Source organism: Eptatretus burgeri, chromosome 23, assembly GCF_056783735.1.
Source record: "Eptatretus burgeri isolate ZD-2024b chromosome 23, Ebu_testis_v1, whole genome shotgun sequence".
Lineage (NCBI taxonomy): Eukaryota > Metazoa > Chordata > Myxini > Myxiniformes > Myxinidae > Eptatretus > Eptatretus burgeri.
The window spans coordinates 871,735-899,672 of NC_140983.1; the positions used below are offsets into that span (position 1 = coordinate 871,735).

Consider the following 27,938-nt stretch of genomic DNA (forward strand, 5'->3'; position numbering starts at 1 on the left):
CGAAACGAGCGCGTCGGTGTGTGAGGGAATCGGGAAAGGAATGAACAAATGAAGGAACAAGGGAAAGAATCAAAGGGACAAACCGAGGGATGTTCGTAACTTTATTTAATTTATTCCATTTCTCCTGTCACGTTTTGAAAATAAAATACCTATACACCGTCCAAACGAGCGGTCATCCAAAGGTGGGAACGTGCCGTGCATGGACTGACAAACGGCACGGTTCAGATGACACGTGGTTCGGTTAAACCCTCATCACAAATGAAATACAATGAGGTGACGTCCTCGTTTAACCTCTCCTCGTTGTCCACCAGGTGTTCGCCAAGGTAATTATCAATCACTTTGCGTTGAAATTATTCCATTTGAGAACCAAAGCGTTTCTCACCTGTTGCTGTTCTCTGTGGAAAAGCGCGCTTTGACCTCGTCGTGTGATTGGTTGATTCGGAAGCGCTTCTGATTGGTTGGTTTGAAATTATTTTGTTTGTTCACTGAAAAAAATTTTTTTTTTCTTGTTCGATTAGAAAATGTTTGTTTAATCGTTTATTTATCAGTGATATTTCCTTGAATGTAAATTATTTGATTTTAACTCTCGCGTTTAATAAGTGTGACTGCACTCTGCGCCAATGAGGCCGAGAGATCAGGCTCTCCAAGGATGGTTTTTACTCAAGCCGTGACGCGTCACCACGCCAACCGGGATCATGCAACGATGACGACTGAAAAAACATGAACATGGATGACAAATGAAACTTGTAAGTCTCAACTATAAATGAAAAAAAAATCACGAACACAGTATAACGATTATGCAAGGAACTGTTTGTCGAGATAGAAACTGTTGCGAATCTGGAAGCCATGAGCACACAACATTCAGGTCCCATCGAACAGTTATATCGGTAAGTATGTGTTTATGGTTCGGGTCCCCGTCCCTCGTTTCATGGGCGAATAAATGTAAATGCGCTGTGAGTTACTTTGATAGTCAGGGTTTTCTTTCATTCTTTACAGCCCTCACAACTACGACAACGCCAGCATCACCTTCACCTCGCTCTGGCCGACGCCATCGACTTCGTGCGTGTCAGCACGTAAGTGGGCGGAGCCCGCGTAGAATAATATTCCTCTGCCTGTTTGGTGGGCGGAGTTCAAGGAGGAGCCTGGTGGCGGCCCTCGACCAATCAGCGTGCTACGGGTGGGGTTACCGCCGCTCAGCCAATTAGATCCCGCGACAGGAGGAAAGGGGTCCACATGACGTCACCACGCCGACGGGCCAATCAATGGACTTGCCACTCGTTTTGGCCAATGACAGGGCGTCGAGCAGTTCTGCGCGCCGAAACTGTCCAGAAAGGGAGAGCGGGAGGGGCGGAGGTGTCTTTCTTCGATTGGTTTAACACGGCGCGTGTTGGAGAATGAGCCAGGCTGTTGCCGCTGTAAAGGGACATTTGGACCGACGGAAGCGCGGTGACCGTCCGCTCGGGTCGCACACGGTTCGAGTACGCTAGCAGCTCGTTCCGTGCGAGCATCTTCGAGGGTGAATTTCCCTGATAGTTGGACGACGTGGGTATTTAGGTTAATTGAAATTGGCAATCGACCCTACCCCACGTGGTCGATATATTGGCGAACTTCGGTCCAGTAAGGGACCCGTCGGCTCCGGAGTTATCCGGGGTGACGACCTATAAATTCCGGGTGATCGGTGGAGCCGGCTCTACTGCTCCATCTAGCCGTCATGCTCATCGCCGATACCCGGCCCCACAACAATACGACATATATACAATGTGGGCTATTAGAGTGACACAAAATTGTGAGCACGAAAGTTGTCGAGGTCTTCCATTCGTCTCCATGAGCCACTCATCACTGCACCGCCATGCAGGAGGACCGCTTGAGTGGAAAGACCTCCTCGTTGAAGGTGGAGAGTAAGACTTCTCCGAACTGACCGGTTCAGAAGACGAAATGCCAGTGTGTGTGTGTGTGTGTGTGTGTGTGTGTGTGTGTGTGTGTGTGTGTGTGTGTGTGTGTGTGTGTGTGTGTGTGTGTGTGTGTCCGGTGACCTGACAATAGCCTCTGGTGGTGTGGGCAGCAGAATCGATTCCGATAGGGCATGACCCGTTGTATCTCGTGAGACTTCTTGTTGTGAAATGGTCCCTTCGCGGGGCACAATGGAGCCAGGTGTGAACCTGTGACAGATGGTGGGGCGAGGCTGACTCAGAATCGGACTCGGATGCTGAAGTTGATTCTTGGCCTCTAACAGGGCCATACTGGGCCTGACCCACTACTGTAGGCGCAACAAGACAGCAGTCGCATTTCCTGCGAAGCTGTGAACTGGTAAACTTTCTGGGTTGGCACGATCCGTCATCACGAGAAATCTGTGTCACCGGATACTTGTCACGAGCTTTGCATTTGTCTCTGTCACCCTTGAGGAAAACGAGGTCACCGATGCGGAAACGGGGAGTGGCAGTTGTGGTGGAATGGGCCCGAGGTTTCGCCCGAGTGCTTGGGCCGTGAATTGGCTGTCCATCTGACATCGGTAACTGCTCGCCAGTGAGTTGGTCTCGTTGTGTCCAGACCTCTCTAGCGGAGAGGTCGTCTCTACGTATACGCTGATTCATGTTACCTGTTGCCAATGCAAAGGTAACTTCAGATATAGGGCCACCCTCTGGGGACACGCGTAAGTATTCCAAGCCGAGCTCTTCAATAGCTCGTTCAGCCACCGGATTTTTCTTACAGGTTTTGCTTTGGCCGACCTGTAAGTGGCTGCCATGTCTTGCTTGTTGACGTTCCAACCTGTCCGTGTTTGTCCTTTCCTTCCATTGATCCAGCATTGACTGAACCAAGAGAGACTGGGAGGTAATTACCACACGAATTGACCTGTAATAGTCGGCACGCACCAGCGGTTAAACGCTCGGCCGCCCTCATTAAGATCTAATCAAGATATGTCTCTCCCTATTGGCTTATTCGACAGAGAAAATATATTCAGAATAGTAAAATATATTATTATTATTATTATTATTATTATAATAATACCTTCTGTCAATCTATCTTTCGATCTATCAATCTTGCAGCTCTATATTTCATTTTATATTAAATGCTTCAGGTCCCACATTCTCCATGTCATTGACTTCCAAAAAGTTATAATTGTAATTTATCAGCAGCTCCATGCTTCATTGACTGGATCTGTTGTCTATAAGAATCTTGAATTATAATATTAATAAATAAATGTAATCAAAAATAAATAAGATATAAGTTCAGAATAAACGAAGAAATAAGTAAGCTGAAGATAAAGAAAGAAAGTAAAGAAGTGGAAAGTCATTAAAGCATAATTATATTGAGGTATTAATTGGTTTTTAGGTGGTAATTTAAATACTCCTTTCTTTTCGTCCTCGTCATTGCTGACGCACCTGGCAACCTGCTCCTCTGCTCTTGCTCACCCTCTCTCTGTTCTCCTCACCCTCTCATTTGCTCAAGGTCATCTCCATCTGCTTGAAAAAAAAGGTGCAAAAACAGATCCCTGCAACTACAGACCAATCAGCCTCCCACCAATCATCAGCAAGGTTATGGATTCCATCATCACTTCAGATATTAAATCCCTCAAATTTCTGCCCTGCTCCAGCTTCCCCGGTCAACTGTAAGTGTTGTTGTTGTGAAGTTGACTCGTCAAGGAGCAACAACCGCTCAGCCGTGAAGTGGTCGGCCACACAAGCTCACAGAAAGGGAGCTCCGAGTGCTGAAGCACGTAGCGCAGAAAAATCGTCTGTTGTCAGAAAAAAACACGACACCAATTTAACAACACCAGATCAAAATAAGAAAATGCAAAATGTTTTTTTTGTTATTTCGTGTTTTTTTTTTTTGTAGTTTTTTTAATTTCATTATATGTTATATTATTTTTTTTCTCGGGGAGGGGGCATGGGCTTGGGTTAAAAACATACAAAGCCATAACTTTTATTCTCGAGCGTTTTCTGCACTACCAATACTAAAAAAGACGCCAAAATACACCGATAAAGTACCACAATGAGAGATCACAAAATCGCCAATTTGTACTTCTTTTTCACTTTGTTCCTCTCTCAAAACAATGTAAAACTGTAGCCCGACCCACCTCAATAACGGCTGAAGCTGCGATGTTCATTCCAATGGGACGAAGTTACTTTGTCTCTGGGCTAGTGCATGCAACCCAAAATTAAAAAATATAGAAAACATAAATCACTTTATTAGGAGAACAAATTGAACGTTCATGTGGATTCAACGAAACCAGGCCAGGATCATGAGGTGGGGGGAAATAGATCGTGGACAGAACCATTCCAAATCATCCCACAAATCAACTGAAACAAGTAATAAAACAATTTAATCTCACAGATAAACTGGGTGTTGGCTTGTTGGTTAAGTGGCTACTTTGGGGCAAGGGTTCTGTGTTCAACCCCTTGTGAACTGCAGAATTAACTACCAAATGCATAACTTGTCACAATTGAGGATCTTTTTTATGTAAATTAACATTTTGAAATGTTTCACCATGGTATGGTTATTTCATTGTTGTTTTGGCTCTTGGCGGTGAAGTTTCAACACTGTAGTATTTGCCTGATCAGAGTTGACGATTCGGTTTATGTTTACAATGATGTGTTTAATTTACCATTTAACGTACAGTTTGTTGTTATAATTATCAACAAAGTGATTCACAGTGATATCGAGCCATTGTGTGCTTGCGTGTGTTTTGTTGTTTTGTTTCAAGGCTTTGTCTGTAAAGAACATTGTTCTGGATTAGAATCCGAGTAAAGTGAGGAGTTATTGTCTCTCAGTTTGATTGTGTTCTCACGGCAGATGTTTGTCTTATTATAATGACGGTTATAAAACACGTGATTTTACCATTTCAACCTTTGACCTGTTAGTAGGGTAAGAATACTGATTCTGGCTCACTTTTCCCCATGTAAATGAATGGGGGATTTTCAGCGATTTATATTTTTTTTCCCTAAAAATAAACCCCCCTTTTTATCCCAAGGTATATTTATTTGTCTCCCCTTTTAACTTGGAGGTTGAACCTCATTGAATTGAACACCTGGGGGTTGAACAGCTCACTCATTGAACCTATAAAGATTTGTTCATTCTCAAATTCCTTCAATAGTTTAATTTTCTTTGCACAATAATCCCCATCTAAAATATTGACAAACAAAACATTTGAATCTTTATATTTTTTAAGATACCCCTTTTGTGCCATTACGAAATGATAAACTTCTCTTAATGCTCTTGTTTGACCACCTCCTGAGCCACATATCATTTTGAGATTATAGTAAATTGTTTTTTCATTGTTCAATTGATAACCATCAAAGTTTTCAGTCCATTCAAGGATATTCATTTTTTCTTTACATCCTCTAACTTACTAGTTTTTAAATTAATTCGCTTATTTGTTTTATTTACCTTTGTTTTAGTTATTTTTTCAATAAGACTTATTTGATATTTTTCACATTCATTATGTTTTCCATTTATATACCAAGACTGAGATTTTCTCCACTCTTTAGTTTGATTAATACTTGGGTTAGCCATTTATATATTGTGAAAAAGCAAGTGTAGCCCTTAAAAACCCTAACCCATCTTCCCATCGTTAAAACATAATCTATTTTATACACTCTATCATACAATATCCATATGGAACACAATCTATTCCATTATCTAAAATAAATCTCTTATCATCAAAGGCTCCTAATGCCTTTTTATTTACTTCTTCACTATATATGTTATGTTTATAACTTCTTATTGTATTCATTTTCCTATATTCTTCTTTCTTATTCATCAAACAATTATAATAATTTCTAAAAGTTATTGATTTCTTTATTACATATTTCTTTATTCCCTTTAACCTCTTATCAATCTGTTCACCATACTTATAAGCATATGCCTTTGCTCTCAATCCAATAAACTCACTCATTACTTTTCCACCCAACTCATCCTTAAACTTACCAATAACCTTTTCATTCTTTTTGGAAAATAACTCACTCTTCTTGCTGAAATTACTTGTATCATATACTCCAATATTTTTCTTCATATCTTCATAAACATCATCAGTTTTTATATCTAGGATAAAACTATCAGTATCCATATACAACAATGAAACATTTTCACCATACTCTTTCTTTAAGTCATTATACAAATAATCATACATCAATATCTTTGATAAATCAAGAACTGCTGTTCCAATATAAATTGGTTTATCCATTACAATACTTTCCTTTTTCATATGAATTGCAGAAAAGTTCTCTGAAAAACCTCTTCTCTCTCAAAACTTGGTTTATTTATCAATCTCGAAGCTTCTTTCCAAGATGTTGCGAATCTAATGTTTTGCCTGTTTCTAACATTTTCCATAGTCTTTCCAAATACAGCATTATTCATTAATTTATAAAAGTCCCCTTCAAATTTTACTTTTGTATTTGCTCTCATATCTGTATTGAATTGAATATACTTTTTCACCCAAGGACTTTGTTTAAATTTTAAAACTCTATGAATTTTAGCTACTCTCAATCCTTCTCTCAAAAACTGTTTTAAGCTTCTCTGATGCAAAACATATCCCTCTTTATCATAGAATGTTGTTAATAACTTTTCTGTTGATTTACCTTTAATATTAAAACTTTTATGATAATCACTTAACCATTCTTTCTTTGGAGTTTCTTTCTCACATGCAAAAGGAAGATCTTTATGCTTATTATGAAGATCACTCGGGTACCTCAAATCAACTTCAAAATAATAACCTTCTTCTTCGTCATTCAATTCCTCTTGAGAAGAAATAACAATATTCATCAAAGCCTTTTCATAATTCTTTTCTTCCACCCACTCTAATTTACCATAAGGTAGAGATTGAGACATTGCCCATCCATACAAATTATTAGCATCAAAATACATCAAATAATTACTATCTTTTTCACTATCATAATTTGGGAGATATTTATTATTTGCTTTAGCATATCTTTTTGAACATACTTGTGATATTCCACCTCTCTTGGACTTCTCAATCATCAAAAGCATATCCACATCACTGATTAAATCTATATCTTGTTTTGTCATTTTCAACATTGCACTCCAAGCTAAACCAGGAGCTGTGAAATAGTGGGCAGGATCTAACCCATAACAATTTTTATTATGACAGAGTGATCTAAAAGCTTCAAACACATCAGCTAACAATAAAACATCTGTTTTTAGATATAAATCGTGATATTCTCCAAGGTTCTTTATCTTAAATATTTTCCATATTTCTTGTGCGTGTTTATATTCCTTATCACTTATCTCTTCTTCATAAAGGTTATTATAGAAACTTTCTTTTGAAGGAAGTTGTGTTTCTTTAAATCTCATAAATGAATCCATATAATCATAAGGATAAATTCCCTTACTTGTAAGAATTTTCTCTTTACTTTGAATTTCATTCCTTGTTTGAATTTCCTCTCTCGTAAGAATTCCTTCTTTAATCAGAATTTCATCTTTAATCTGAATTTCCTCTTTAGTGAGAATTTCCTCTTTTGGAAAGAATGAATTAAGATTTGGAAAAGAGTCCGTGGAGCTTAGATTTGATGCGAGGTAGGCTAGTGGTGTTCCCATAAACTTGTAAGAATCTAAAAACCTAATACGAGTTATAGGTTTTGTGAATATCATTTTTGAAAATGAAATATACTTTTGACTTGTGTTTGTTATAGCAGAAATATTCCCTGGTGTTTTTGAAAGTTCATTTATAAATAGATGTGTATCATAGTTGGCGCTGTTGTGAAGAAAGACTGGAATAAAAGAAGGTAATTTATAATTAAGATTACAACAGGAATGAGCGGGACCTCTATATTTACCAGTAAGATGACAATGGTCTCTAACTTTAAACTCCTTAATTTCCCCCTCACAAATATGACAGATATTGTTCATTCTAAATTCTAATTTTTCTTCTTTGGTTAATTTCATCGGTTCATTTGTTTCTTTCATTCATTTAGTGAGTCTTATACAATCCTTTTCTAATCGTTTTACAAACTCTTGTGAAGCATTTTTTCCACGATAATGTTCAAGTTTGTTATACTTTTCTCCAACAGATGATTTGATATAATAACAAAAACCACAAGGAATATGTTTTTGATATTTATTTGTATATGGTTCTTTTGGATTAGGAGAAGCAGTATTTATCTTTTTAAGGATACATTCAAAATCAGCGTATATCACAAATGGGTGCATGATAGATTTATTATAATCTTCAAAATAAATCTTTTCACCAGGTTTAGGCATTGTAATTACAGCTGATTTATGATTACTACAATATTTTGAATGTTGTTCTAATCGTTCTTTTGTATGAAATGAATTAAGACATCGCTTACAAGGATATATTTTGTTTGCTGTTCTGAATACCTGAGAAGAGATTAATCTTGATAAATTATTGATGTATGTGTAATGTGAATTCTTTCCAACACTAAAATATAAAAGGTCAATGTGTGTTTCTTCATTTTTATAGTTGTTTGAAATTTTTAATATTTGAACTTTGTTTGTATCCGTTAATCCATATACATTAATAGAAAGATTATTCTTTTTCTCAAATTTAGGAATATCTGTTAATGGCATTGGGAATTTAAAATCTTTAATGTCCAAGGTATTCTCATATTTCATATATTGTTTTACTCTTTCTGAATTACATTTTGGTGGATGTAAGTGAGCAAGAACAGACCAGAGAAAACATTTATTATCATTGTTCTTAATATTAACAACTGCCTTCTTTAGTTTTATTTCTTTTGGTAATTCAATATAAGAAGAAGCTTTAAGAGGGTTTGATTTTAGAATGTGTATATCTAAAAAGATGATTTTTTTAATATTGAATCCACTTCCTACCACTGTATTATCAACATCCTCCTCTTGTCTTGATAGTTCTTCATAAACCCCACTATTCAAAAAATCTTGAAATGATGTTATAAAATGAAGATCTGTTCTCATATAAGGAGTTTGTTCTTCATCTTGTCTTTTCATATTCATTTTCACTCCCATATAAAACTTTAAAGTTTTTATTTCTTTTAATGTCTTTTTAATAAATTTTTCAACATCGGGTTTCACTATTTCAATTGATTCAGCTATTGATGATGGACCGGGTTCTCCAAATTGAAAAATCCTTATTTTTATATGCCCTTTAAATGCCTCATCAGTGTTTTTAATATAATAGTCTCCCTTTACTTTAAACTCATTTTTCTTGTGTTTTTGTGATTGAAGATGTTGATTATAACTACTCTTCAAAACATCCTTTGAACAGATATCACAATGTTTTCTTTCCAACTCAAGAGGAGATATTTGATGAAATAGATTAAATGTGTGTTTGTTGGTTCGGAGGTGTTTTCTATAATGTTTATATTCGTGATTACAAACATCGCAGTACGTTGTATTCACCATATTTATAGAATAAAACTTTGCTTAAACTAAAATTTTCTTGATGAAAATTTCGTTTAATTTATAGGTGAATCTGTGCTTAAAAACATTTTATCCTCCAACTTTTTCACTTAATAAATACAATGTTTCAAGACACAAAAGACAAGTTTCAATCAATCTCTTCATCTGTTAAAGATACTGAGAAATATGTCAAGGATGTAAAATTGAACAAAGATAAATATAACAACTATTGGATAAAAACTATTATGGTAAATAATATGAGTTCTTCAATTTCCTTCAGTGGAAGGGCTTTTAGTATACCTGGTAGAACATCAATTAAAGTATCTCTAACAAAAGTTTCTCCTCTCCTTCTAGTAATATATTCAAAACTAGAAAAAGCAATGAAACAAGAAAAAGTATCAAAGAACAAAAACCTTATGGATGAAGCTTTAGAAAGAAAAGATAAGACCATCTGTAATATGCAAGGAGAAATTTGTATTTTTTTCAACAACCCTAAAGATGTAAATCTTGATGAAATAAAGGATGTTAATATATCAGGTGAAATGACATTTCGTTCAATAGTAGTTAACGATAATTTTAAAATTACCTTTAATATAAAAAATGTTGTCGTTGAATCTGATAATGAAAAAAAGTATATCGATATCGATGGTAATATACAACTGAAAGTATAGATGAATTTCAGTTTAAGTAAAGTTTTACTTTATAAATATGCTAGACTTTCCTGATTCTCCATATGACAAATTTGAGAATTGTCCTGCGTGTGAAAGACAGGGATTAAACACAGAGTCAAAAGCCTATAAACAATGTATATTCTGTGATTATCTTCTAATTAATGATAATAAAAAATATAAAAAGGAAAATAATTCTTTTAGATTTACACCAAAAATGAATTACTTTACAAGATTGATTAGAGAAATGAATGTAAAGTATGAGGATGATAACACACCTTTCCTTACAAGGGAAGAAACTGAACGTATAAGAGAAATGTTCAAAGGATTGTTGTTGTATATTATTCATGGATGTAATTTTCAGGGAAATATCAACACAAGATATTGTATAAATAAAATAATGGATTATCTTGAAATTAAACCTGAACTTAGGATAAAATATAGAGTTTCTAAAAAAGCCAATAATAAATTAAATAACCTGTTTTTCAAATATATAAATGAATGATTTTTTACCTATTTGGGAAAATAAGATAAAATTTAACAACCATAAAAATCTCCCAAATTCATTAAGATGTCTCATAGTTGGTTCAAGTGGATGTGGAAAAACCTGCTTACTTTTAAAAATGCTCCTCACTCCCAACTTTTTAGATTATGATAATTTAATAATTTTCACAAAGTCGAGTTTTCAACCAGAGTATCAACTACTCTCACAAGGTTTTAATGCTGGTCTTCAAAAAGAAGATATAATAGGTTTATTTAAACGTCAAAAAACCTAAATGATTATAACATTGAAGATATAATTCAACTATTTTGTGATACACAGAGATGTAAAAAGAAATCAAATCTTATAACTTGTATTCTTAGTGATAATACGGATGATATACCGTCTCCCCAAGATTTGGATAAATCAAAAAAGAACCTCGTTATCTTTGATGATTGTGTTAATGAGAGAAACCAAACGGTAATGGACAGCTACTACACAAGAGGGAGACATTCTTCTTGTAATTGTATTTATCTTAGTCAATCGTACTTTCAACTTCCTCGTCGTTCCATCAGAAACAATGCTAATACTTTTATTTTATTCAAGTTAAATTCAATAGATATCAATAATTTTTGGAGAGATAATTGTTCTACATTATGTAGTAAAAAGAAATTTGAGGATTATATGAAGCACACGACTGAAAAATATAAATATATTGTTGTGAAACAAGATGAGATATTAAGGGATATATTTTTTGTTTTATAAACAATTACATATATAAATGACAACTATTATTATAAATCTTGTGGGTAAATCTGCTTCTGGAAAAAACTTTCATAAATCAAGGTTCTTGTGTAGTACAAATGAGAATATTGTAAATTTACTTAAAAAACACCCCGTGATACGCATTGTATCAACAACAACTAGAGCAATAAGACCTGGAGAAGTAAAAGGTGAAGATTATCACTATATTTCAGTGGAGGAACATATGCGATTGAGGAATGAAGGACAAATATTTGAGGAGGTTTCTCTTGGTACAACAAAATATTCACATTGTAAGAGTGAGTTAAAGAAACTAAAATCTGGTGGTGTTGGGATATTAGAAACTAATCCAGAAGGAACGAGACAAATTATTAAATATCTGAGCGGAGTGAAGATTTTATCATTCGGTTTTGATGTTGATGAAGAAACTCAACACAAACGTATGAAAAGCAGAGATGCAAGGATTAGTGAAGAAGAAATTACAACTCGCATTAATGTTAATAAAGAATTTGATGAAATATTTAAAGAAAAGGATTTATTTGAACACATCTACTTGAATGATGAAGAAAAGGAAAATTTCCCTGTTGATCTTTACAATTCATTAAATGATATTTTACAATAAATAAATGGATACAAAAGAAAGAGCAAGAAGATTTAAGGAACATCAAGAGTTGGTTTCAAAAGTTGTAAAACAACAGGAAGACATAAAGAAGAAACGCAGACAGAAACTAACGGGCGAAGAAGCATTTGAAAAAACAAGAGAAATTTTTTAAACCACTTTTAAAAACTTCCCAAGAAAAAATGAAAGATGTTTCCACAGTTCCCACAGTAGAATATACTCCTAGAAAGCTTCAAATGTTAAAAGATTTCAGTCAAATGACGGAGGAAGAATTAGAGCATTTAGGAGAATTAGAATATGATGATGAAGGTTTATTTCAACAACTGGAAGAGATTAATCAACCCCCTGATTATATTGTGAATGCTGTTCAAAACAATGAATATTCAGCGGATTCAAAAACCAAAGCAGGACTCATTCCAACAGAACAACCAGCAATATTTCATCTTGTTAAAGAAAAGGTATTGATATTTAATGATGAATTAAGGTTCTTAAGTTCTGCTCAACCCCCTGTTAAACTAACTCCGAGATTAATGTTTCTTCTCACAAAAGATGGAAGACAAGGTTCAACTGTGAGGGATGAATCAAAGTATATTGATAAACCATTGGATATGGAAAATAATGATGATAGAGTATATATTGATTTGCTGAACACTCTAAATTATAAGGTTATTCTTTCTGGTAAAAGTAGGAAGAATGAGAAGGAGAAACACATTATTCAGGCTTTAAGTATCCTTGGTTCAGGTATTAGTTTTCTTCCAAATGACCCATCGCAATTAGTTAATAGACTGTTATTGTTGTTCGGCAGTAAGAAGGCTGGAAATAACAATTGTTTTAATGAAGCATCAGCCATTTTAGACCAGTTGATGAACATGAAAATAATTAATAAATCTCAATATAAAGACATTTTATCTCATATTAAATAAGATGAGAAGCACAATCCTGAGTTTTAATTTCACAACAAGCGACCACACATCTTCATTCCCATACCCACTACAACTTGACACAACAAAAGAATATGAGGCATCTTTATTGTCCATGGAGACTTATAATACCTTATTTAATATAACCGAGAAAAATGACAAGTTTAGTTATAATCCGGGAAGTGGATACAAAACGATAACAGTCTCACCGGAGCATACGAGATTTCTCAAATATCTTCCGAAATTGCTCGTCTTATGAAAGAACAGGGTGATGAACCAAAAAATATTGTTATAAACATTCAAAAACATACTTCAAAATCAACGATTAAAGTTAAAAATAACTACAAGGTTGATTTCACAATTGATAATTCATTTAGAGAGTTATTAGGTTTCTCCTCAAAAAAGATTGAAACTAATGGGACGTTTTACAGTGATAATGTCATTCAAATATCCTCAGGAATAAATTCGGTGTTAATTCACTGTGATTTGATTGATGGTGCTTATAATGATGGATTAAAAACAAATACAATATTTTCATTCAGCGCATACTCAACCCCAATTGGTTATAAATTCAATATGGAGCCTAAAAATTTGGTTTATCTACCTGTGTCAGGAAAAACCATACACAGAGTAAATTTTAGGATAACCGACCAAGATAATCGTGTGATCTCTTTTAATGGAGAAGTTATATCCATCAGAATTCACCTACGTGAAGTTTTTCAATAAATAAATACGATGGTTATTGTGAGGAAGCACGAGTTGGGAAAATATAAAATAATTACAGGGGATGGGATGTTCCTTTCCCCGTACTACAAGGGTGAAGGTATGTATCTTGGTAGAGGATACTATAAACCTAAGAGACAAAGGGGTGTCGGACATCAATTTAGAGGAGATGGGATAATTGATACTCTCATGGGTATTGGTTCAACTATTCTTAAACATAAAGACCTAATTGGTTCAACTGCTTCTGCTGTGGGAAATGTAGCAGGTGCTGTAAAGAGTATAAAAGATGCTCAGAAAGAATCTCATAAATTACAAGCAATAAAAGAAATTAAGAAAGGTAAAACTCAGTTGTCCCCCCAAGAACGACAGAAAATAATTCAAATACTTGGATCAGGGTTTCAAAAGTTTTAACATCTTTTTCCTAAATAAATACAAGTATGGAAGCAATTGATAGTATCTATGATTTGGATGATACTATTATTATCTCAAACTCCACTAAAAAAGAAGATTACTTCAAGGTAAATGCAATAACTGGAACAGACTGGAATACAAATGGTACAAAAAGTTTTGAAATAAATAATCAACAAACCTATTTGAATCTCTCCGAAAGTTTCTTGTTGTGTAAATTTAAATTCACTAAGGCTGGGAATAACACAAACGCTACACTTGTAAATGATTTCTTCTGGAAAATGTTTGATAGTGTGCGATTGTATATTGGAACACAAGAAGTTGAAGCGGTTGATTATGTCTCTGCTGTATCTGAAATGATGAAATTTACACTCTATACATTCAGTGATAGAATGGGAAAGGGGTCTGTCGAAGGTTTTATTCCTGATATGTCAACGGGAACAAACACAGACCCTGGGTATACTCAAAGGAAAGGAATGTATAATGATGATACAAAAGCAGAAAATAGTTTTACTGTGGCAGTTCCTCTTAAAGGTATATTTGGATTTTGTGATTATGATAAAGTTCTGTATGGTCTTAAAATTAGATTTCAACTACAAAGGAATGATAATGAAAATAGATTGCTTTTTGGTGTTGGTAATGCTTTTGGTGATCAGAATAAATTTGTAATTGAGGAGATGAGTTGGTATATCAGTGAATATACTCCTAATCTTAAAACAGAAGAGATGTTGAATCGAAGACTTAACTCAAAAAAACCACTCAGTGTATCATACCTCAAAAGAAGATGTCAACACGTTAAACTCAATCAAACTACTTACACGTGGAATTTGGGTGTTCTGGAAGGAAAGCCACGATATCTGTGGATGATTTTTAAAAAGCCAGATGGTGATACTGCGACTGATAAGAATAATGCATTGAGTGATAATGCTAAGGTGAAACAACTTCGCGTTTCTCTAGATGGAACATTTTATCCACGAGATAGATTGGAAATTAATTGGGAAAAAATGATTTTGCTGAAGCATACAAGTCTTACCAAAAGGTGTGTGAAAGTAATGGAAATAAAGAACCTATTTTGGATATGACAGCATTTAAAAGTTTGTATACAATCTATACGTTTGACCTGAGCGCTCAAAAAGAAACTATAAAGTCTAATCGAGTGGATACTTCCCTATACATTGAAAGAGGAGAGAGTGAAGAAGTTGATACATATTGTTTGCTTTTGGAAGAAACAGAATTGCAGATTAATACAGATAATGGTGTGATGATTAGTCTCACATAATTTTTTTGTTAAATAAATGAGTGGCAAAGTACCAACTGGGGTATATGTTAATCAAATCAATCTTCATAAACTATCATCTTGTGTTCAAAATCAAAAGCCTTGTACGATTAACGTTAATACAATTCAGAGAAAAGGAGCAGTAAGAATTGATGTTTTGCTCACAAGAGAACAGGTTAAAATCTTGAATGACACTGGCTCACTTAAAATTAAAATGACAAAACCAATGTTAAAAAAATATTCAATAAGAGAGACGAGTGGAGGATTTCTCCCATTTCTAATTCCTTTATTTGCTGGTTTAAGTGCGGTTGGAGCATTGACGGGTGGTATTTCAACAGCGGTCAAAACTGCCAACGAAAGGAAGGCTCAACTCCAGGCTCAAAAAGAATTGGAAAGACATAACAAAGAGTTGGAGAAACAAATTAGTGGAAGTGGTGTAATTGTAGATTTTGCTGAAAAACTTGAAGGTCTGCCTGATAAAGCGAGATTGTTAGTTGGAGATATGCTTTCTTCTATAGCACAAGCAGGTGTAAAATTAACGAAAAGAGGTAATGGATTATATCTTTCTAATAAATAAATGAGCATTGATGAGTGGTTGAAAGAATTTGGAAAGAATACAACATCAAATTTACAACTTGCCAAATATTGTAAGAAATTAAAAATTCATAATGTGGTTATTTGTATGAGAGATGAATTAACAAATGTGTCGAAACATACAAAGAATATTATTATGAACTTAGAAGATAATGATGGGAACGGTTCTCATTGGGTTTGTATTTTTAATAGTCAAGACAAATATTATTTTGATAGTTTTGGTCTTCCACCACCTGTTGAAGTCATAAAATTCTTACAGAATGGTGTTTATCAAACATTTCAAGTCCAAGAATTAAATTCCAAGTGTTGTGGTCAATTATGTCTATATGTGTTATTTCAACTCAACAAAAATAAAAAATTTTATGATATTATTTTTAATCTAATATAAATGACTTATGTTGGTAAAGATGGTTCTATCTTTGGTGTATCTCAAGAACTGGATATTGATTTATCAAATTATTATACAAAGGCACAGGCTGAACGATATAAATATAATATAAACAAAAATATTAACATGAAAAATGCTTATAAATTAAAAAATTATCCAAGCCCGACTGACGCGAATGACTTGGTGAGATTAAGCGATTTATCACAATATATATACTTAAATAAAACGGCTGTGTATTCTAAAGATACAGAAGTGTTGATATTATCTCCAGGTCATACAGAATTCACAGTTCGAATTAAAATAAATTTTTATAAAGAAGGGCGTATCGTTTGTATGAGAATAGAACAATGGGGGTATGATATGAATGATTTAGGGTATAATTGGTCATTTAAAATTAACCTCGAAGACCTGGAACAATTAAATCAGTCTCGTAAGGAAGAATATTATCCACTTGGTATCGAGAATGAGTTTTGTGGAGCCACGATTAGTAAACAACAAATAAAAGAATTTAATAAGGGTAAATATAATAATGGTTTTGCCCTTGTTTATCTCATGAAAACAGAAAAAACAGGATTATATATAATAAGTAAGGAAATACAAAATGATTTAACTATGGGAAGATGGGGAGGTGTTTCGTGCCATAATATTATTCTAACATATATTTCTAATACATAAATGACAGCAAGAAGGCTTCAAGAAAATTATCATTTCTGTGTTCAAGCATACCTTCAAGAAAAGGGTATTCGGTATTTTAATAAATATGTTCTACAACATAAGAATGAGGTATTTTCAATAAAAGATTGGCATTATGCTGATGTTGATAAACCAACAACTTTAGATTTAATTAGAATGTTAAATAATGAAAAAATTATAAGGTTAAGAAAAGGTAAGGCTCTTTTAGAAATTCAAAAGAAATTTTATTGGTATCCTGTTGTAAAAAATTATTTTGGATACAGGAATAACAAGAAATCCTGATGAATATATGTATAATATTCTATGGGGTGTAAACGATTCAAGTATAGTAAGGGATGAGGAAGGAGTTGAAGAAGAGAGGGAAGAGGAGGAAAAGGAGGAGGAGGAGAGAGAGAAGGAGGAAAGAGAGAAGAGAGAGAGGGAGGAAAGAGAGAGAATGAATAAATATCAAAATATGGAAACCAGTGAGATTCAAAAAGAATAGAGGTATTAAAGAAATTAACTTATCTCACCAGGGAGGAATACAAAGAATTAAAAAGTCTATTTGCAATACTTTCGACAAGACTATCGACATCGAGAAGACATGTATTTTAATTCAAGTTTTTTCTTAAATAAATGGAGGAGAGAGTGAAGGCATTTCTAAGGATTCTTTATGTTTTAAAAATTAAGATTCAAATGTGCATGTTGGAAACTAAAAAGGTTTTTGCACTCTGCAGAAATTTTTCTCATAAATAAATGAGTTATTGTCTCAAATGTAAAAAGAAAACTAATACTAAAAATATTTCATATATTAAAAGTAAAAATAACAGGGTTATACAAAAAGGTATATGTTCGGTGTGTGGTTCAAAAAATCAATTTATCTCCAAACACAAACTCGGAGGAGATATACAAAAGTTTTTATCAGGAAGTAAATTTACAACTACTGGAATACCAGGGGAATTACATCTTCCAGGGTATTCTTTCTGTGGTCCAGGCACAAACTTGGATAAAAGATTAGATGAGGCAGACAATCCTAAATCCTGGAGTAAACCAATCAATAGAGTTGATGAAGTGTGCATGAGACACGATATTGATTATGGGAATACCACAACGTTGGAAGAAAAGCATGAAGCCGATAGAGAAATGTTATATAATTTGTCTCTGATACAAAATCCAACCTTGAGAGAAAAAGTTGATAGGTTCATCGTGAAGAAGATGATTAGTGCTAAATTGAAACTTGGACTTGGAAATTCAAAAAACTTATAGGCTCTAATGATGCCATTAAGACTGAAGAGCAATTAGCTGATGAATTACATAAACCAATATTCACAAAGTTTCAGAGAAGGAAAGTTTATTCCAAGGAAGTTGATTATATCTGGTCTGCTGATTTGATTGAACTCAATAATGATAAGGGGTACAAGTATGCTTTAACCGTTATTGATTTGAGGAGTAGATATGCGTGGGTTGTCCCTTTAAAAAACAAAACAGGTAATACTCTTGTGTTAGCTTTTCAACAGATATTTAATAAAAGTAAGAGAAAACCTAAGAAATTGTGGACTGATGAGGGTAGAGAGTTTTATAACAAGACATTTATGAATTTTTTAAAAAATAACAGTATTACATTATACAGTACCTTTAATGAAGGGAAGGCAGTTGTTGTTGAACGTTTTAATCGTACCTTAAAAGAGAGACTATATAAAAAATTCACACAACTCGGTTCACAACAATGGTTATCTTTTATTCAGGATATTGTGGATAAGTATAATGACACGATTCACACGTCAACGAATATGAAGCCATCAGAAACATTTACAAAATTAAAATATGAAAAAGAGATTAATGTCAGAAAACCTAAGTTCAAAGTTGGTGATATCGTAAGAATATATAGGTGGAAATCTCATTTTGAAAAGGGTTTTACTGAACGATGGACGAAAGAACTTTTTAAAATTGTTGATGTAATAGATACAGTTCCTTGGACTTATAAAATATATGATTTGGAAGGGGAAGAGATTTTAGGTTCATTTTATTCACAGGAATTACAAAAGACAAAACTAAGCAGATAATACACCTTTGTGGACACTCGAGGGCCAAGTCCGAGGTGTATAACAGTATATAATGTGTGTCAAGGGGGACGTTCTTAGATCTGTGAACCCCAAACACAGAATCCTCAACTGAATAGTCAAGGCTTAACTTTTGTTTGTGTGTGTGTGTGCAATGGGAGCAATAGGTTGGCGCTTCACTCCCTCCTACTATACACCGTTGTGGACACTCGAGGGCCAAGTCCGAGGTGTATAACAGTATATAATGTGTGTCAAGGGGGACGTTCTTAGATCTGTGAACCCCAAACACAGAATCCTCAACTGAATAGTCAAGGCTTAACTTTTGTTTGTTGATGTGTATGTGTGTGTGTCCCAACCCTCACATTCAAAATCTCAACCCCAACCCTCACATTCAAAATCTCAACCCCAACTCAATCCTCGCCCAACACAATGTCTTTTTCAAAATGAGATTTCCACCTATATATATATATTTTTACGTTTTTTTTTTTTCTTCTTCCAATTCTGTCTTTTAAGGCTTTCAGGTTTGATGACGTAGAAAGAGGGAGTAAGCCTGCACTTTCTTCCCAGAACGAACAATGTATATTTTTTGTTTTTTTTCTCTTCTTCCAATTCTGTCTTTTAAGGCTTTCAGGTTTGATGACGTAGAAAGAGGGAGTAAGCCTGCACTTTCTTCCCAGAACGAACAATGTATATTTTTTGTTTGTTTTCTCTTCTTCCAATTCTGTCTTTTAAGGCTTTCAGGTTTGATGACGTAGAAAGAGGGAGTAAGCCTGCACTTTCTTCCCAGAACTTTCTTGATCTTGCTCCCATCAAGCACCATCCGACAAAGAACTACATCGATAGGTTTAGATCCCAAAGAGTGATAGCAACTCCAAAAGTCTCCAAAATATAAATAAATAAAATAATAATAATAATAAATAAATAAATAAATAAATAAAAGCCCCCAAAAAAGTTTCAAGTGTCCAACATAAACCCAACTTTCCAAGTCTTCAAGGTATAACCACATTCCCGTTGAGTTTCCAAGATATGTATCACATTGTGAGTTATCAATCCAGAACCCACATTTCAAGTATTCAAAGTAAAACCAACTTACAAAGTCTCTTAAGGATAACTCATTTACTGATTTTTTCAAAATTTGTGAGTCTCCAAGGTAGGCCCCATATTTAGAACCATCTTGGCAGAACCCTTTTCCTGAGTCTCCAAGGTAGTTATTTAAACCATCAAGGCAGAACTCATTTACTGATTTTTTCAAAATTTGTGAGTCTCCAAGGTAGGCCCCATATTTAGAACCATCTTGGCAGAACCCTTTTCCTGAGTCTCCAAGGTAGTTATTTAAACCATCAAGGCAGAACTCATTTACTGATTTTTTCAAAATTTGTGAGTCTCCAAGGTAGGTCCCATATTTAGAACCATCTTGGCAAAACCCTTTTCCTGAGTCTCCAAGGTAGTTATTTAAACCATCAAGGCAGAACTCATTTACTGATTTTTTCAAAATTTGTGAGTCTCCAAGGTAAAACTTGTATTCTGGCTCATCAAGGTATAACTTGTTCAGTGGGTATTGTCTTGATAACTCACAATGAGTACTATTGCTGTAAAACTCTTTTTCAGGATTTTGCTGGTCTCCAAGGTATAACTCTTTGGTTGGGTCATCAAGGACGAACTCGTTCTGTGGGTCTTGGTCGCTCATAAGGTCTTCAACCAAGCCAACAATTTCTCCCCAAGTTGTAGCAAAAGCAGTATTTTCATTTCGTATTTCAGACACAATTTCCTGTGAGAGAAAATAATAATGTATGAATTAAGTTATTTAATTATTAAATGAGTATGCTTCAATCAAAGTTTGAAAATAGGAAAATAAAAAATCTTACCTCAATAGATAAGAGGTTTGAATCCAGTTCATCAACTTGAAGGTTTAGTTCCATAGAAGACAGAGTTCCAAGGAACACCAAAGTCATCCCACTCAAGGTCTTCAACCAAGCCAACAATTTCCCCCAAGTTGTAGCAAAAGCAGTATTTTCATTTCGTATTTCAGACACAATTTCCTGTGAGAGAAAATAATAATGTATTAATTAAGTTATTTAATTATTAAATGAGTATGCTTCAATCAAAGTTTGAAAATAGGAAAATAAAAAATCTTACCTCAATAGATAAGAGGTTTGAATCCAGTTCATCAACTTGAAGGTTTAGTTCCATAGAAGACAGAGAGTTTGAGACAAGCACACAGAACACCATTGCCAGCAAGAACAAATGTTTAAAATGGAGCCTGGGTTTGAAGCTTTTATAGAGAAAGACTGGTGGGTGTGGTTTCCTTTGGAAATTCCCTGGGCAAGCCTAGGCAAGCCTTCATTGGGAAATTTTTCAAAACCATAACATCCTGTAATTTTCTAGTGATTTCTTTGTGAGTCAGAGATGAACTGGAAATGATGTAAGAGTGGGCGGGGCTTAGCAAAAGTAGGCGGAGCTTAGGAAAAGTGGGCGTGGCTTAGAAAAAATACCTTATGAAAAGTGGGCGGAGCTTAGCAAAAGTGGGCGGGGCTTAGGAAAAGTGGGCGTGGCTTAGAAAAAATACCTTATGAAAAGTGGGCGGAGCTTAGCAAAAGTGGGCGGGGCTTAGCAAAAGTGGGCGGGGCTTAAAGAAAAGTGGGCGGGGCTTATTGAATACCTTGTGGAAAGTGGGCGGGGCTTAACAAAAGTGGGCGGGGCTTAACAAAAAATAACCTGTGGCTCAGGAGGTGGTCAAACAAGAGCATTAAGAGAAGTTTATCATTTCGTAATGGCACAAATGGGGTATCTTAAAAAATATAAAGATTCAAATGTTTTGTTTGTCAATATTTTAGATGGGGATTATTGTGCAAAGAAAATTAAACTATTGAAGGAATTTGAGAATGAACAAATCTTTATAGGTTCAATGAGTGAGCTGTTCAACCCCCAGGTGTTCAATTCAATGAGGTTCAACCTCCAAGTTAAAAGGGGAGACAAATAAATATACCTTGGGATAAAAAGGGGGGTTTATTTTTAGGGAAAAAAAATATAAATCGCTGAAAATCCCCCATTCATTTACATGGGGAAAAGTGAGCCAGAATCAGTATTCTTACCCTACTTATGTTCGATTACCTTTGTGAGTTTGTGACCACATAATGATTTATCCGTTTATTTGTGTCTGTAGTTACCGTTGTATAAAAGAGAGCACTCACGAACCTCCATTACCTTTGCTTGTTCGTGACAATCTTTGTACCACGTGTTGTAATTAACACCACGTGATCAGTGAACTCCACGTGCCAACTGATGCGAGTACAGAGGCTGTTCGTCACAATCACACTATTTATAGTTGTGGTGTTGGAATTAAACTTAAAAGTGCTTCAACAACACACATAATTAAACTATACAAGGTCCTGTACTTATAGTAATACATTGTGTGGAGAATAATCCGTTATAAGTGTTTAATTAATCGAAAAATACAAGATCCATGTATCCACGAGGCCTCGAGCCTCTTCCTCGATATTAACGTGCGTTTCCCTAGCAACCACATTCCTGTAACTCGTCTCCAAGGACGATCACGTGATCTCAGGACGCGAGCTCGATAGCCCCGCCCACCATCGCAAACTCCGCCCACCGCTTTTCGCCTCCAAATCGATCTCGAAACACAGTCGTCCGGGGAGGGGGTTGCCCCTTAAAATAGGTGTCACCTTTCTTCTCTGTGACATCGTGTGTGCGTCATCCACACCGACCAGTCGTTCCCTGGTTATCCTGTTCAACCATGTGACTATACGTCTATTAATTACGTACTCTTTGAACTCAATGCAACACTGGATATTAATTACGTACTATTGGAATGTCCCTTTCGACCTTTGAAGACCCTTCAAGACCCCTGAAGACGTCGAAAACCCAAAATACCCCGAAGCCACTTGCAGTGCCTTTTGAAAGTCCCCTCCCCTTTTCAAATTTTTCATCTTTTTATTTTATTTCATTGTATATTATTTTTTTCCACCTTTATTTTCACATCATAACTCAGAACTTTCAAGTGAAAAATTCCACAAATTTCAGAAAATTAATTAAAAATACAAAACTGGAATATCTTGGTTGGATAAGTGTCCACCCCCCCCCCGCCCCCCATGATAATAGCAATTGTAAATGAGCTCAATTGTAACCAATCACCTTCAAAATCACACACCAAGTTAATTGGCCACCATTGTTTCCTTCGCAAACTTCGTTTGACGAAGGTATTGTATTGACCCGTGTGTATTTATTTATTGGTAAATATGTGTGCGGACAACATTGCGCAAAAACTGCTGGACCGATTTGCATGAAATTTTCAGAGATGATGTGCAGTTACTCAAGGACGCCAGGCGAAGCTTTTGGGAGCGATCGGATCAAAGGTGAAGGTCAAGGTCACAAAAAGGTCAAAATCGTTTTTTTGCGATTAAAGTGTCAATTTTGTTCCGATTTACATCAAATTAAGTCCAAACTGTTCAGTATTCAAATCCCGATCCACTGATATAGCGTATGGTATAGTGTTTGCAACCCTAGTTAGTCTGTGGAAGTCAAAGGTCAAGGGGGTCACCAAAATGGAGTTTTTGATTGCGAAGCGTTGTGGACAACATTACACAAAAACCACTTCGCAGATTGTCATGAAATTTTGTGGATGTGTTTGGCATCACGAGAGGACAAATCGATTAGATTTTGGGAGCGATCGGATCAAAGGTTAAGGTCAAGGTCACAAAAAGGTCAAAATCGTTTTTTCGCGATTAAATTGTCAATTTTGTTTTGATTTACAGCAAATTAACTCCAAAATGTTCAAAATTAAATTCCCCATCCTCTAATATGACACATGGTATAGTACTTTTGTCACCCAAGGCGGCGGTTGGGGGTCAAAGGTCAAGGGGGTCACACAAATTCACATTTATATCAGAAAGCGTTGTGGACAACTTAACGCAAAAAAACAAAACGCAGAAAGGCTTTAATTGTTTTGGATTTGTTTGGCATCATGAAAGGACAAATCCATTAGATTTTGGGAGCGATCGGATCAAAGGTCAAGGTCACAAAAAGGTCAACATCGTTTTTTCATGATGAAAACGGTTAATATGTTTCCGATTTACATCAAATTAACTCCAAATTGTTCAGTGTTCAATTCCCCATCTTCTCAAATGACACAAGGTATAGTACTATTGTCACCCTAGGTAGCGGTTGTGGGTCAAAGGTCATGGGGGTCACGAAATGCATATTTGTATTGAGATGCATTGTGGACAACTTAATACAAAGGTAACTTGTGGCTGCGGCGAAGGTATGCGCTCTACGAGTGCCCGTTCTAGTTTTACATTGTGGTTATTCTAATTATTTAAGAATAAAATCAGCTCTTCCTGTAGGTTTCTTCTCCTGGATGGTGCATTTCACAGCAAAGACTCAACCATGAGCCCCAAGGAGCTTTCAAAAGACCTCCTGGATAAAGTTGTGGAAAGGCACAGATCAGGGGATGGGTATAAAAAATATTTCAAAGGCCTTGAATATCCCTTGGAGCACAGTCAAGTCAATCATTATGAAGTGGAAGGTGTATGGTACCACCAAGACCCTGCCTAGATCAGGCCGTCCTGCCAAACTGGATGACCAAGCAAGGAGGATACTGATCAGAGGGGCGACCAAGAGGCCAATGGTAACTTTGAAAGTGCCACATGCCTTTATGGCAAAGATTATTCACTGTGGGCATGTGACAACAATATCCCAAGCACTCCACAAGTCTGACCTGTATGGTCGGATGGCAAGAAGGAAGCCATTTCTCAAAAAAGCCCACCTTGAGTCCCGTTTGAGGGATGCGGAAACACTCTGGAGATTCTGAAGCCATGTGGCAGAAAGTTTTGTGGTCTGATGAAACCAAGATGGAACTTTTTGTCCGAAAAACAAAACGTTACGTTTGGCACAAACCCAACACATCACATCTTCCAAAGAACACCATCCCTAATGTGAGGCATGGTGTTGGCAGCATCATGATATCGGGATGTTTCCCATCTGCAGGGACTGGGACACAGACTCACACCTGTAATTGCTGTCAAAGGTACTTCCACCAAGTATTAACTCAAGGGGGGTGGACACTCTATACAACCAAGATATTCCAGTTTTGTATTTCAAATTAATTTTCTGAAAAATGTGGAATTTGTTTTTCACTTGGAAGTTGTGCGTTATGATGTGCAAATAAAGGGGAGAAAAAATAAAATAAAAAGGTGAACAAATTATAGTCCCGACTAGTGCTGGGAAGGCAATGGCATGACACTTTGTGAAAAGAGAGAGAGGGGAGGGGGGGGAGAGAGAGAGAGAGAGAGAGAGAGAGAGAGAGAGAGAGAGAGAGAGAGAGAGAGAGAGAGAGAGAGAGAGAGAGAGAGAGAGAGAGAGAGAGAGAGAGAGAGAGAGAGAGAGAGAGAGAGAGAGAGAGAGAGAGAGAGAGAGAGAGAGAGAGAGAGAGAGAGAGAGAGAGAGAGAGAGAGAGAGAGAGAGAGAGAGAGAGAGAGACAGAGAGAGAGACAGAGAGAGAGAGAGAGAGAGAGAGAGAGAGAGAGACACTTTGACTTTTATGTCCTTTTATTATAAAAGTATAAAACATTTCACAAGGCAAATTTAAACAAAGAAAGAAATCTTGAGGCACCATTTGCCTGAGGTTCATAAAAGCATCAACACATGAGAATCAAAGTGCCATTCTTTAATTACAGGTGCTCCAGCAGAGTGAGAAAAACAATGAAGGTTCAAGGATCAATGATATTGTTACAACTCACAAAAAATGTGAACTTCATTCTCAACACATTTACACAAGACACCAACACCGCACTTTAAGTCTGCAAATACCGGAAGACTACCCATGTTTACATGATATGCATGTTCTAGTTTTATACGAGCAGACACCATGCCTTTGAAACAAAAAAGTGCATTTTCATTTTTCTTATTTACCAATCTGGCTTTCCTGGTCTTATAAATTGCAAGCTTAGCAATTCCAAGTAAAAAATTCAAAAGAAAAAACACAGATTTGTTTCCTGTGTTGAGAGCAAGCCCATAAATAAAGATTGGAAAGGAAAAAACTATTTTAAATTTCCAAAAAATCTGACTCAGGTACAGAAACAGAGGTGTCAACCTGCACTCAATGAACGCATGATTCAAATTTTCGATATTCATACAGAAAGGGCATGAATTAGACACAGAGGGGTTAAATTTCTGCAGGAGAACCTGTGTGGCCAGGGCTTGATGGACCAGTCTCCAATTTAAGTCTCCCGTGCGACCAACGGTCGGAAATTTGTACATCACCTTCCAATTGGGAGTAAGAAAAGCTCCTGCAGGTAAGGTTTCTTTCCAGTGGTTTCTTAACGGTGTCGTACAGCCCGGTAAACACACTTCTCGATAAATCCCATATAATGTTTTTTTTTCCCCACTAGTACGTGCCCGCAAAAAATAAATAAATAAATAAATATTCAAACTGCGAGCAAGAAACAACAACCACACAGGCCGTTTCTTCGCTCTCGCGTGCCCGTACGTGGGTGGTCCGGAAGTTTGCATATCGCAATTACGATTATTCGCAATTTAGTTTTAATGGCCAATTATTCAATTAGCGCCAACGTATTTTGCCTTTTCCCAATGTCTTCACAAGGAAAAACAAAAAGAGAAGAGAAGAGAGAGAAAAATTTTTTTACTTCCTGGTTCGGAGCATACCAGCTCACTCTGATGTTACCGAAATTTATGCACCGTCTAATATGAAAGAGAAAGAGAGAGAGAGAGTCCTGAGACATATCACACAAGGGAAGGGTCATGTTTTATCTGGTTCTGAGTGTTTATTAAGGGTAGAGTACAGGATTGCTTCAATCATGTTAAACTTCTGAAAATTTTTTCCTTCCCCTATGGATGTCAACCTATGGGGATTGTCCGTGCCTTTAACCTTTTAAATGCTGAACGTGAAGCAAGGAAGCAGACTCTGCTTCGTCAAGCAACTGGTTTGACCCACCAACCTCCCAGACTCAGAGCAGACTCTCGAACCATGACACCACCGAGTCTGGTCGGTAAGGGGTTGTAAAGTGACGCTTCATCTTGATGTGATGACGCAGATGGAGTTTAAATTTGTGGAGTAAACAAATGTTCTTCGGTTAATGTGGAGTAATCCTTTCTCTTTTTGCATCCTTTTTCTCATGCAGTTCTCCCTTCTCTGCAGGCAATAACCCAGGAGTGAAAATCCATCCATGTGCCGCAATGCGAGATTGGGAGGATTCACCTCCCTTCCTTACATCGACAGTGATGGTGTTTGTGGATCAAGGTTTCCCTCTGTGGGATTTTGAAACATCAAACCATCGATGAAAATCCACCTGACAGTGGCAGGTGTGAAGATGTCGACAAGTCCCAGGTGCAGCGCGTCAAAAATCATGCTGTGGACAATCCAAGTGCAGTAGTTATATTTGTTCAAGTCGATTTGGTACAAATAAAATCCGAGTTACACCAACACTCTGAGTTATCAAGAACACCTCATCTTATTTGGATGACGACACTCTTTCATGAAGTCAGAATACTCCATCACGTGACTTGTTACACCCACGGGAATCGACGAAAAGCAATTGTTCCCCTCTTGAGACGGTGAAAATTTATGTATACATTGACAAATTTACATTGCAAGATAGTTATAACCCAACCGCTGGTTCAGAATCACAGGTCCACGTGTGGAGTTTACCTTCGATGCCATAGTGAGAGAGTTTTGAGAGTAAGGCAGGATGCCAGACTGTATCAAGAGAGATACTTCCAGATAGAAGTCCCTGATCTCATGTCTGCCATTGAGGGCCTTCATCCATTGTTGGGTGAGTCGAAGTACCGAGTCCAAGGTGGAGCCACCTGGTCTGAGACCAAATTGGTGATCTGAGATGAGGTTTTTGGAGAAAAGGAAGGATTTCCAATCAGCTGTGATAATGAATCCCACGACCTTGCTGCTGATGATGGAAGAAAGCCGTCAGGTCTGTAGTTAAGGGGATCAGCTTTTGCTCCTTTTTTAATGCAATGCACTTTC

General features: G+C 36.1%; 1 protein-coding gene and 2 long non-coding RNA genes across 4 annotated transcripts in view; 1 reads left to right on the top strand and 2 right to left on the bottom strand.

The window, feature by feature from the left end:
* The window catches only part of LOC147007922 (uncharacterized), a 197,282-nt gene that overhangs the window by 50,786 nt on the left and 118,558 nt on the right, over positions 1–27,938 (bottom strand). The window lies entirely within an intron of this gene.
* Positions 190–27,711, top strand: LOC147007923 (uncharacterized). 2 transcript variants are annotated; one of them, XR_015053749.1, is made up of 3 exons: positions 190–746; positions 997–1,073; positions 27,099–27,711. It is a non-coding gene; the product is annotated as an uncharacterized LOC147007923 (long non-coding RNA). The 2 variants fall into 2 exon arrangements; XR_015053750.1 differs by lacking the exon at positions 27,099–27,711 and adding an exon at positions 3,448–5,192.
* On the bottom strand, positions 18,588–22,537 carry LOC147007924 (uncharacterized). The gene is made up of 2 exons (XR_015053792.1): positions 20,791–22,537; positions 18,588–20,693 (listed from the first exon to the last, which is right to left on the bottom strand). It is a non-coding gene; the product is annotated as an uncharacterized LOC147007924 (long non-coding RNA).